Source organism: Neoarius graeffei, chromosome 13, assembly GCF_027579695.1.
Source record: "Neoarius graeffei isolate fNeoGra1 chromosome 13, fNeoGra1.pri, whole genome shotgun sequence".
Taxonomy (NCBI): Eukaryota; Metazoa; Chordata; class Actinopteri; order Siluriformes; family Ariidae; genus Neoarius; species Neoarius graeffei.
The window spans coordinates 5,295,288-5,307,424 of NC_083581.1; the positions used below are offsets into that span (position 1 = coordinate 5,295,288).

The 12,137-nt window shown below is 43.7% G+C and overlaps 1 long non-coding RNA gene across 8 annotated transcripts in view; it reads right to left on the reverse strand.

The window, feature by feature from the left end:
• Positions 1-12,137, reverse strand: part of LOC132896389 (uncharacterized) — a 52,834-nt gene that overhangs the window by 7,984 nt on the left and 32,713 nt on the right. For 6 of the 8 annotated variants that reach the window (XR_009656021.1, XR_009656020.1, XR_009656025.1 and 3 more), the window contains 2 exons: positions 2,051-2,177; positions 1,865-1,975 (listed from right to left, as the gene is read on the reverse strand). This is a non-coding gene — a long non-coding RNA (uncharacterized LOC132896389). Of the gene's footprint in view, positions 1-1,864; positions 1,976-2,050; positions 6,781-10,591; positions 10,751-12,137 lie in introns of those variants that run through there. The other 2 variants (XR_009656026.1, XR_009656019.1) reach the window with 2 other exon arrangements.

Consider the following 12,137-nt stretch of genomic DNA (forward strand, 5'->3'; position numbering starts at 1 on the left):
CTCCCACAAGAGAACTTGTGCGGCAGGTTGATCGTGACGAAACACATGGCCGCACAATGCCAGACGGCGTTTGGTGATTATGGTCGAGAGGCGAGGTAGGGAACCGTACAGACGGTCGTTTGTCCAATGGTCCTGCCAGCTGACGTTGAACACTCTGCGGAGCATGCGGGTGTACGTGCCATCCAAGGATTGCTCTTGTGCTCTCGTTAGAGACCAAGACTCGGATCCGTAGAGAAGAATGGATTCGACTGAGGCCTTGAACACTCTGACCTTTGTGTCTCTAGACAGCGGGGCAGCCCACACTTTGATTAGAGAATTTAGGGCGCCCCAGGCTTTGGCCTTTCTGGAGTTGATGTCATGAGCAGTGTTCATCCAACTGCCTTTTATGTTCATTAATGTAACTTAATGAACATAAAAAGGGATTTGTGGATTTACCCAAACCACCTAGGTGCAGTAGACAGGAAACACATGAGGGTATGTGCACCGTTTATGGCTACTTGTCAAAAATTCGATGATGATGAGGTCCTCTTCTTCGTTGTCTTCTTTGCCTTCCCAGGTCTTGTTGTTGGGGTTGTTGCCATTTCTCATGCGTCTGCTCAAGAGAGAGAAGCCCGATCCTGGACTGGCAGGTCCTGGGACAACGACGACAGGTGAAGGGACCAGGCGCAGGAGCAGAGGGAATGAATGTCGCTGGGCCTGTTTCTCCTCCCTCAACCTGGTCTGCTCTTCCTTGAAATGGCGGACTCCCTGGGACACAGTCCGCCTCCAGTTTACGTGGTCTTCGGTGAGGATCTCAAGGTCAGCAGGAGGGATGTTGAAGGACTGCAGGGACCGCTTCAAGAAGTCCTTCCAATGCTTCTCGGGTCCTCCACGAGAGCAGGTCCCTTCTGTGAGTCCTCCATAGAGGACCATTCAGATGACGTGTCTGGTCCATCGGCGGACACGATGGAGCATCATGGACTCCACACTTGTGGAGTTAGCCTTGCTGAGGATCTGCGTGTGGGGGATCCTGTCCTCCCAAGTTACTCCGAGGATGCACTGGAGGCAACACTGGAAGGGCATTTTTTTAATTACAAAGGATACTTTAGCTTTATTCTAATGGGCGTGGCTGATGCTAGATACAGATTCACTGTTGGAAATAGAGGAGCATATGGCCATGACATTGCCATCTCCTCTACCTAGCAGTGAAGTCCTGAACCCTCATGTGTTCGTAGCAGATGAAGCTTTACCCCTGAAGGTGAACCTGACGTGACTCGATGCAGGTCAGTGTGAACAATTCTCTCTCCGTTTCTCCTTTTAACTGAAATATGTAGTCCTTTATTTAATCATGCTTTTGTTTCATGTTTTATTAACAGGAACCAACCTCAGTCCTGAGCAGCGTATTTACGACCATCGGCACTCCAGAGCCAGACAGGTCGTCAAGAACGCTTTTGCTGCTCGGTGGAGAATTTTTGGAACCCAGGACAATCTGTGTCCTGATCAAGCAAGTGTCTTCGTTTTCCATCGCATTACTCTTAACGTAAAAGTAGGAGGAATTTGTTTGGAGGTTATGGAGCAGTGACCGTGACAGTGACTGGAGGCAGAATCATCTTTTAACACACCTGTATTTTTATAATTTCAATTTAGTGAACTTTAGGAAATTTTGAACGATTATTTTGACACAAATCAGGTAAACAAGCACTAATGCATCAGTTACTTTAATTTGCGTGTCATATGCAGACGACACTCTCTCATCCTACTGACGTTCTCATTAACATCAAAATTGTTGCTTTTAGGCTTTAAATGATTGCTTAACACTGGAATCTAAAAATATCAAGTGATTAAATTCTCAGTACACAGGAACTCTCCGTGTTCTTCCTCATACCTATGGGTTCTTTCGCGGTTTACGTCTGCTTCTCTTCTCCGCCCCCGCTCCAACCTTCTCTTTCGTCGAGACGGCGTCCTTGTCCTTGTCCGTCTCGCTCATGATCTCTTGCTGGTGGAAAGAAAATTAGGATTAGGATCAACGTGCGTCCATGAAAGTGCAGCCTGGGATGAGCATTATACTAACCACGGCAAACTCGGAACATCCCACGAGATCCGCCGTTTCAGAGACGCTCAGACCCAGTCGCTTCGCCATCACAATCTGGCCCTTGTCAAAGTCGCTCAGGTCTTTCCGCATGTCCATTTTTCCCCCTCTATGATTAAAACCCATGATTCAGTGATTAAGATCCATCCCGGTTCGTATGTTTTCACTCACACAAACTGATGTTGCATGTATGCGCTCATAAAACATTTATCCATGTACGTAATGCACACACACGTCTGAACTTTTCATTTCTAAACCACCAGCTTCAGATTTTTTTTATCCATTTCGTCCTTATGTACCTGCTATACAAAGCAAAGCATATATTACAATTGCTCAGGCTTCTCATCTCATCTCATTATCTCTAGCCGCTTTATCCTGTTCTACAGGGTCGCAGGCAAGCTGGAGCCTATCCCAGCTGACTACGGGCGAAAGGCGGGGTACACCCTGGACAAGTCGCCAGGTCATCACAGGGCTGACACATAGACACAGACAACCATTCACACTCACAGTCACACCTACGCTCAATTTAGAGTCACCAGTTAACCTAACCTGCATGTCTTTGGACTGTGGGGGAAACCGGAGCACCCGGAGGAAACCCACGTGGACACGGGGAGAACATGCAAACTCCACACAGAAAGGCCCTCGCCGGCCACGGGGCTCGAATCTGGACCTTCTTGCTGTGAGGCGACAGCGCTAACCACTACACCACCGTGCTGCCCTCGCTCAGGCTTATTATTATTATTATTCTTTTTCCTCTTCCGCCAAAATTTCGGCATCTAACTAATCCCGCAGCTTTGAGAAAACCCCTACATCAAAACATGCGGTTCGATCAGGAATGGTGTGCTATATCTTTTCTCAGTGTTTCGAGTAACCATGGCGACGACAAGGGGGGGGACTGCAAAAATTTCTCATATAGGAATGAATGGGGAGTCGTCGTCAAAATCAAATCAAACCCACCCCGCACTGTGCCGTCAGAACTCAACACAGACACATTGGTGAAACTTTAAACAGGTCACATGACTTGAGAATTTCTGGGTTAAGTCAATGTTTTGAAAGCTATTACGGGTTTTTACAAAATCACAGTTTAAGTTTTATGCTTTTTTATGCAATTTCCAACCTATACACGGACAATTTCAAAATCAAAAGGTAGATAAATGTGTTGTCTGTCCCTCAGCATCGCTCTCACCGTCAGCTGACTTACAGTTTTTCTTTAAATCGCCTGTAAGGGCAAAGAGTGTTGAGTAAAACGTGCATTAACTGTCTGAAGCTCTGAAGAAGTTTATGTCAAAAACAGACATGATGGCAGTTTTAAAATGGTGACAGATCCCACACCGTAAAAAAGACATGACTGTCTTCGCAGAAGCCTTGTGACGCTTCTTGTGATGAAATTTTTTTCCAATGTGACTTGTACTTTTCACGTGGCGACGCTTTTGAGGTGTGACGAAGCTGTTTTTTCATGATTCAATTCACGAGTTTGACCTTCCGATTCGATTCGAATCACGATTCACATTTTTTGTCAATATTTTGTTAACTGTCAGCGTAGAAATGTCGAGCATTAAAAAACAAACAGTGTTGCCTTTGTAGTCTTTATTCAGACTCCAGTCAATCCATTGACTTTGAATGTAACTATGAATGTATCACAGTTCAGTCATTTTTGGTACATTTTAATTTTCAAACCACAAAAAAATATCCCCCGCTGGCAACTTGGCCATAACTCTGGTAAAATGCGACTGAATTGAACGAAATTGGAAGATGCGTATTACCGACATATAACGAAGAATCCTGCCAAGTTTTGTGAAATTCCTCCAAAAATTGTGAAAGGAGTTGATTTCAGAAGGTGAGTACCCTTCCCGGGATGGACGGACGGACATGGCCACGACATAATCCCCCTTCGGGCCTTTCGGCCAGCGGGGGATAAAAATTGTGAGGGACGTTGATTTCAGAAAGCAAGCACACCTTGATGAACTTGCCAAAGTACAAGTTTGTTAATAATCAAGGGTATAACTCTGGTAAAATTTGCCCAAATTAAACGAAATTTCAATCATAAGTGTCATATACCAAAGCCTTTTGCCAAGTTTGGTGAAATTCCTCCACAAATTGAGAGAGGAGTTGATTTCAGAAGAACGTACACCCTCATGAAATTGTCAAAGTACGAGTTATTTAATCAAGGGTCAAAACTCTGGTAAAATTTTCACAAATTAAATTAAATCGCAATCTGCGGATCACCATCATATAACAAGGCCTTTTGCCAAGCTTCGAGAAATTCATCCAAAAATTGTGAGAGGAGCTGATTTCAGAAGGTAAGCACCCTTCCCGGGATGGACGGACATCGCCACGACATAATCCCCCTTCGGGCCTTTCGGCCAGCGGGGGATAAAAAAAAAAAAAAAGCAACGAAAACTTCATGACTTTTGTCTCAATCTTTTAAAAACACAAAAATACAGTCACTTGTGTAAAAGTGAAGACCACCTCTTGAGACGCAACACTTATTATCCAGACAGTACACGAGGCACTGAGATTCAATAAAGTTCTCAGACAGCAATAATTTATTGCCATGATGAGGAAACTTAGACTCGCACAGTTTATACAACACTTGTTTCCGGTCACGAGATTGTAAGAAATGCAGCCAAACTGGGATTTTAAAATCTGGTGGCTTCAGGAATTCCAAGTCGTCCGCCATGTTGTTCACAAAGCAGGACGTGATCTCATGAGACTGCTATAGACCCTTTTCAGTCACGTGACCTTCATAAACGCGACCACCATTTTGGACATGTAGCGGACTTCGGCTCGAATTGGTTTGAATGCGAGGAAGGCGACAAACGGAGAACATACAAGAAAAAGGAGCGAGATGCAGAAAACACCTTCGCTATCCAGCGACGTAGGGCATTTACAGGGCGAGCAGAGGGAGAAATAACAACAGTAACGACACATTAGCAACGCCGTACAGAAATAACGGTTTATGGCACAGACCCTTTCGGTTCTCGCTCATCTAGCTGCTACAATGACTGCTTAGACTGCAACAATAATACCTAACACACATTAAAGTATCCGTCGTAAAGACGTGAAACTCGTCGAGTGACGAGTGTGTTCATTGATAAGCTAACACAATCTAAAAGTAGACATACCATCACACTGCCCTGGCGCTGTGTACAGTTTACCTTCTATGGTTTGTCCACTCACTATTTGCCATTACTTTCTCCAACCGTTGTTACAGATTACAGGGAACGGCCTGGATTTAAGAGACAAATACATGTTCCTCTTATTTTGGACACTTATTTGTAGGCAGTGCTTAATTTGTAAAGTGGGAGGTCCCGGAGCGCAGAGGATGAGCGGCTCCGGTGCGGAAAAAAAGAGGGGGAGAGGGGGGCGCGGCGCGGTGCTGCGCTTCTGGGCATGTTTTGTAATAACACTGCAAATTAAGTTCATCTGCAGATATTTTGTGGATGTCGTTTCATGAGAGAAATCACCAACAAGACAGATATCAAAATCAGACATTAACACTAAATAAACTTGCATTTTTTTATTTAATTATTTGTTTTTTTTGTTACATAGTCAAAAGAGGTGTCGGATCACCGGATCCAGTGTAAATAGCTGCCGGAGCCAACGCCCGAGGTTCCGGAGCGCGCTCCGGCTTGCTCCCCCTCAAATTAAGCGCTGTTTGTAGGACACTGCCTCTGATCTGTCCTACAGTCTACCAACAGCAAAGGAACACAACGCTAGCTAATGTCGTTAGCTAATAGCTACTACAGAAGAACAGAGGTTGCAATGGGTTATTTTAGCCTATTTGGTTACACACTCGCTGCCACAGAATGCTAACAGCAATGTAATGCCTTTTCTGGCTAATTTTATTCGTCTTACCTCCAACAAAGTGGTCACTACACAAGCGCTGGTATGCCGAGGGCTGCCAATCTGTTAATGGCCGCTATCCATCTTCTCCGTCGGGATCTGATAAAATGATAAACCTTGCCTTGTTTGTTGATGGTTACTACATCCAGGTGCACAACAATATAGTGGCATGATGGAAGTCTTACTGAAAGTAAACACTTTCTTTGCTGCCGTTCCTCAATGTTGGCTGTGGTAAACTACTGGTAGTACATGTCCAAAATGGCGGCCATGTTTGTCGTGACATCACGTGAAAAGGGTCTATAGTAACCACAAACATGGCTGCGCCCGCGTACAGGTCCGGATACCGAATCGAATTTTTTATTTCAAAATTATGCCGTTTGTCAAAATCTGTTACGCATCTAGAGTTATCGGGATGAAATTAGGTATTGTTCGTGAATCATTAAATTTTAATCGATTTTTGAAGCACGGATTGAAATGGATCGATAAATCGTCACACCTCTATATTCGACGGTATGTTTTGCCTCGTAAACTGCTATCCACCTGGGGATTAGAGTATATTCTGTTCTTCCTGTGTTTTCTTCTCATCTTGACTTTGGGTTTATTATCAGGAGACTCGGATACCTGTACGTTTCTCAGACCCTCACGCTATTTTAACGTGAACTCTAAACACATGGCCTGGGGTCTCATACGGCTGGCCGGTGTGTGAATATACAGTCAGGTCTGTAAGTATTTGGACATTGACCATTTTTGTGATTTTGCCTCTGAACACCAGCACCACAATGGATTTGAAAATTGGAATATATAAGAATATTTGACTTATTTTTCATATATCTTTAATATTTACATAAATATGTCTAATATTAGGAATATACATAGTGGTGCTTGAAAGTTTGTGAACCCTTTAGAATTTTCTATATTTCTGCATAGATTTGACCTAAAACATCATCAGATTTTCACACAAGTCCTAAAAGTAGCAAAAGAGAAACCAGTTAAACAAATGAGAGAAAAATATTATACTTGGTCATTTAGTTATTGAGGAAAATGATCCAATATTACATATCTGTGAGTGGCAAAAGTATGTGAACCTCTAGGATTAGCAGTTAATTTGCAGGTGAAATTAGAGTCAGGTGTTTTCAATCAATGGGACGACAATCAGGTGTGAGTGGGCACCCTGTTTTATTTAAAGAACAGGGATCTATCAAAGTCTGATCTTCACAACACATGTTTGTGGAAGTGTATCATGGCACAAACAAAGGAGATTTCTGAGGACCTCAGAAAAAGCGTTGTTGATGCTCATCAGGCTGGAAAAGGTTACAAAACCATCTCTAAAGAGTTTGGACTCCATCAATCCACAGTCAGACAGATTGTGTACAAATGGAGGAAATTCAAGACCATTGTTACCCTCCCCAGGAGTGGTCAACCAACAAAGATCACTCCAAGAGCAAGGCGTGTAATAGTCGGCGAGGTCACAAAGGACCCCAGGGTAACTTCTAAGCAACTGAAGGCCTCTCTCACATTGGCTAATGTTAAAGGAACAGTCCACCGTACTTCCATAATGAAATATGCTCTTATCTGAATTGAGACGAGCTGCTCCGTACCTCTCCGAGCTTTGCGCGACCTCCCAGTCAGTCAGACGCGCTGTCACTCCTGTTAGCAATGTAGCTAGGCTCAGCATGGCCAATGGTATTTTTTGGGGCTGTAGTTAGATGCGACCAAACTCTTCCGCGTTTTTCCTGTTTACATAGGTTTATATGACCAGTGACATGAAACAAGTTCAGTTACACAAATTGAAACGTGGCGATTTTCTATGCTATGAAAAGTCCGCACTATAATGACAGGCGTACTAACACCTTCTGCGCGCTTCGGCAGCGCATTGATACGGAGCTCAGTATCAATGCGCTGCCGAAGCGCGCAGAAGGTGTTAGTATGCCTGTCATTATAGTGCGCACTTTCCATAGCATAGAAAATCGCCACGTTTCAATTTGTGTAACTGAACTTGTTTCATGTCACTGGTCATATAAACCTATGTAAACAGGAAAAACGCGGAAGAGTTTGGTCGCATCTAACTACAGCCCCAAAAAATACCATTGGCCATGCTGAGCCTAGCTACATTGCTAACAGGACTGACAGCGCGTCTGACTGACTGGGAGGTCGCGCAAAGCTCGGAGAGGTATGGAGCAGCTCATCTCAACTCAGATAAGAGCATATTTCATTATGGAAGTACGGTGGACTGTTCCTTTAATGTTCATGAGTCCACCATCAGGAGAACACTGAACAACAATGGTGTGCATGGCAGGGTTGCAAGGAGAAAGCCACTGCTCTCCAAAAAGAATGTTGCTGCTCGCCTGTAGTTTGCTAAAGATCACGTTTACAAGCCAGAAGGCTATTGGAAAAATGTTTTGTGGATGGATGAGACCAAAATAGAACATTTTGGTTTAAATGAGAAGCATTATGTTTAGAGAAAGGAAAACACTGCATTCCAGCATAAGAACCTTATCCCATCTGTGAAACATGGTGGTGGTAGTATCATGGTTTGGGCCTGTTTTGCTGCATCTGGGCCAGGACGGCTTGCCATCATTGATGGAACAATGAATTCTGAATTATACCAGCGAATTCTAAAGGAAAATTTCAGGACATCTGTCCATGAACTGAATCTCAAGAGAAGGTGGGTCATGCAGCAAGACAATGACCCTAAGCACACAAGTCGTTCTACCAAAGAATGGTTAAAGAAGAATAAAGTGAATGTTTTGGAATGGCCAAGTCAAAGTCCTGACCTTAATCCAATGGAAATGTTGTGGAAGGACCTGAAGCGAGCAGTTCATGTGAGGAAACCCACCAACATCCCAGAGTTGAAGCTGTTCTGTACGGAGGAACGGGCTAAAATTCCTCCAAGCCGGTGTGCAGGACTGATCAACAGTTACCGCAAACGTTTAGTTGCAGTTATTGCTGCACAAGGGGGTCACACCAGATACTGAAAGCAAAGGTTCACATACTTTTGCCACTCACAGATATGTAATATTGGATCATTTTCCTCAGTAAATAAATGACCGAGTATAATATTTTGTCTCATTTGTTTAACTGGGTTCTCTTTATCTACTTTTAGGACTTGTGTGAAAATCTGATGATGTTTTAGGTCATATTTATGCAGAAATATAGAAAATTCTAAAGGGTTCACAAACTTTCAAGCACCACTGTAATATTATAAGTAAATCATTTTTGTATCTCAGGCTACGATTTTTTTTTAGTATTATCAGTTTAACAATTAGCATTTAGGATTTTTTTTCAAGTGTAGGTCATAAAAAGAATTTTCCTGACACCTAATTATTTCTGTTTAGTGACCTGAAAGCTACTGAATTCGAATCACAGACTTCCATTTTATTTTTATTTAAAGATTTTTTTGGGGGGGCTTTTTAACCTTTATTGGATAGGACAGTGTAGAGACAGGAAGTGAGCGGGAGAGAGACGGGGAGGGATCGGGAAATGACCTCGGGCCAGAATCAAACCCAGGTCCCTGGATTTATGGTATGGTGCCTTATCCACCTGAGCCACGACGCCCCCCGTTTTATTTTTTTAACAGATTAATGAATTTATCTTCACGTGGCCCTAAATTCTCCGCTATTTTTTCCTGCTTCACCATGACCCAATACAAGATACTACACCATGCATCACATCACGTGGTGGGCTTTCCCCATTCGTGCAAGGCATTGTGGGATACAAATTTGAAACAGGAGAGAAAAATGGAGGACGTGAGTGTGCGAATGAAATATGAAAGACTGACTACAGTAACGGAAAGAAAGCAAGAAGAAAAGACGTTATGTTATATACGAAGGAAAGGAAATGCAGGACCAAACTAATAAATATCGGCGCTCAGCGAGCACCTCGGTGTGATCAGCTGTTCGTTTAGCGACAGAATGATGGAACTGTCAGTGCACGCAAAAAGGGAAACCTGTAGATGGCAGTAATGCAACACTGTGGATGCCAGCTGCCGTAAAACCCAAAAGAAGAAGGTGGTAAACCTGCGCATGCGCACACGGACTTCCTCTGTCTGCTTGACTGCGCGAAGAAGCGAGCGATTTCATGCACATTATTTGCTTTAATCCCCTCAAATTAAATAACTTCCCAGCCACAGAATGGCCTGATATTTTGAGAGATATTACAGAAATAAACAGATATCACAATCACCACATTTCAGACGGAACTAAATTTTACCGATTTTATGAAATCGAAATGCCATCTCGCTTTAACGTTAATATTAATTATTAACCACACACTTCATACGTTTCCTCTTAGGAATATCGCATTAACGGTTTATGAATTACAGACTTTTGTTGTTGGTGTTTTTTTTTAAACATACACAACCCTTTAATTTTCACAGGCTCAAAAGTAATTGGACAAACTAATATAATTAGAAAGATAAGCATCATTTTTAATACTTCAAAGTAAATCCTTTGCAGTAAACGACTGCCTGAATGGACAGTCTCTTCACCAAGGAATGAACTCTATCCTCCACTTTAGTTGTTTTCTGTAGTCTTCTAGGACTTTTGGTGTCACTCTCTCATATGAGTTTTGCTTCTTCCCCCCTTCACTTGCATTGAAACCTCTTTGGACAGTTCCCATGTACAGCACTTTGCCAAATCAACTCCAAACTATTTATCTCCTTAATAAGTTACATCTTACCCAGAGTGACGTACAACGCATCCAGCCTGGGGAGCTCAACGGCACGTCTGGTGTTCCTGCTGGTCCAGGGAATCAAACCGGCGACCTTTTGGTCCCAAAGCTGCTTCTCTAGCCTTTAAGCCAGGGGTGTTCAAATTGATCCATAAAGGGCCGTGTGGCTGCAGGTTTTCATTCCAGCCATGCAGCAGCACCCTGATTTGGCTTATTCAATCAACTGACACACCCACCCTTTAATCAAGGGTGGGTGTGGCTGCAAGTATTTGACTGTGTGAAGACAGTTCAGTTGATTGAATGAGCCAAGTCAGGTGTGCTGCTGCATGGCTGGAATGAAAACCTGCAGCCACACGGCCCTTTATGGATCAATTTGAACACCCCTGCTTTAAGCCATGGCTTCCCCACAGCAACTAACATCAGTCAATTGTCCAATTACTTTTGAGCCTGTGAAAATGGAGTGACAGTGTTAAAATGGCTGTTAAACCCCTTAAATTAAAGCTGAAAGTCTGCCCTTCAATCTCATCTTCATGGCTTAATTTCTAATCCATTGTGGAAAGGGACAGAGAGAGAAATTCGAAAATTGCATCACTATCCAAATACTTATGGACCTGACTGAATATATACTAAAAATACCATATTTACTGACACCAAAATGGAAAATAAAACCCAAGGTAGCTGCAAAAAAAAAAAAGTTTGTCAATTTTAACATCGACTCATGTGCTGCAGGTGAGACTGATGGCAGGGGTCTTTAATCGTACACACAAAGGGCAGGTGTTTGTGCAGCCTTTCACACCAGCCATGTAGGAAAGGAGGAGCAGCACTGACTCACTGATCAGAGACCAAGATGAAGTGATGAAGGCGAGTCAGTGAAAGCCGACAGCCAAACGCAGCCCTTTGTGAAAACGCAGGAGGCTCAACTCTGAATATCTACACTCATGGGATGATCTTTTAAGGTACGTGCTCTCTGTCTGTCTCTCTTTCCAACCCCCCCTCTCTGTCTATCCATCTCTCTCTCCCCATCTCTCTTTCTCCCCCTTCTCTGTCAATCTGTCTCCCCCCTCTCTCTCTCTCTCTGTACGTCAACCTGTCTGTCTGTCTCTCCCCCCCCTTTCTCTCTTGGTCTTTCTCTCTCCAACCCCCCCCCCCTGTCTCTCCATCTCTCTCTCCCCCTTTCTGTCTCTCCATCTCTCTCTTTCTCCCTCTTCTCTCTCTGTCAATCTGTCTCTCCCCCCCCCCCCCTCTCTCTGTACGTCAACCCATCTCTGTCCATCTCTCCCCCCCCTTTCTCTCTTGGTCTGTCCCTCTCCCCGTCTCTCTCTCTCTCTGTATGTCAACCTGTCTCTGTCCGTCTGTCCCTTTCCCCCCTCTCTCTGTCCATCTGTCTCTCCCCATATCTGTCCGTCTCCCCCCCCTTTCTCTCGGTCTGTCAATCTCTGTCCGTCTCTTTCTGTCTCCCCCTCTCTCCCCACTTCCATATTTCACTAAAATATAAGATGCAAGATCATCTCTGAATGACTTGAGAGCATTGGTGTAAATTAATGTAAATAAATTT